The sequence below is a fragment of the Meriones unguiculatus genome, chromosome 9 (assembly GCF_030254825.1).
Source record: "Meriones unguiculatus strain TT.TT164.6M chromosome 9, Bangor_MerUng_6.1, whole genome shotgun sequence".
Taxonomy (NCBI): Eukaryota; Metazoa; Chordata; class Mammalia; order Rodentia; family Muridae; genus Meriones; species Meriones unguiculatus.
Window position 1 is genome coordinate 481,343 of NC_083357.1, and position 729 is coordinate 482,071.

Consider the following 729-nt stretch of genomic DNA (forward strand, 5'->3'; position numbering starts at 1 on the left):
TTATTTGGAATGAGGAATTTACTTCATTTACGTTGTCTTTGCTTCTGTGAGGTTCAGCTGACAGTTTGCTTTGAAGATGCATCCACTGGGGAAAGCAACTTGTGGGTGGCTTCATTGTATTGTAAATTACTGTTTTAACTCGTTCCTAAGTTAATTCAAATTTTCCCCACAATTTGCATTAGCAAAGTCACTTTATGGCTCTTTAGTTTCCCATGTTTTTATCTATATGTATAAAAGTTGTTCTATAAAAAACATATGCTATTTTAAGTGTGATGTGCAGAAGAGAGAAGTGTTTTTAACTTTTTGTATGTGAAAACTTTAGGGTAGCACAAACACAACCCCTTTCTATCTCACATTTCTTAGTCCTCCTTCGAGGTGCTTTACTGTTGGGTATTGTATCTGTACATTTCCAGGGTACCATGAGGCACTGTGCGAGGTAACATATTACCCTTAGTTCCTTGCTTTGCTCTGCTCTCCACCTGATGATACAACAGTACAGAAAAGGCTGTTTGTCCCACACAGTGGGACCATGAATATAGCCAGAATTACTGTTAACTAGAGCTATATCCTCAGAAGATTTCCCACCCTAAAAACAGCATTGTGATCCAGTATTCTGTTGTGTCACAACTCTGGTGCTCTAGTGGAGTCAAGAGTATATTAGGTATTCAAAACTTCCTGGCTACACATCACCACTGGGCAGGTCAACAAAGATCTCTCTTGGAGTTGGCT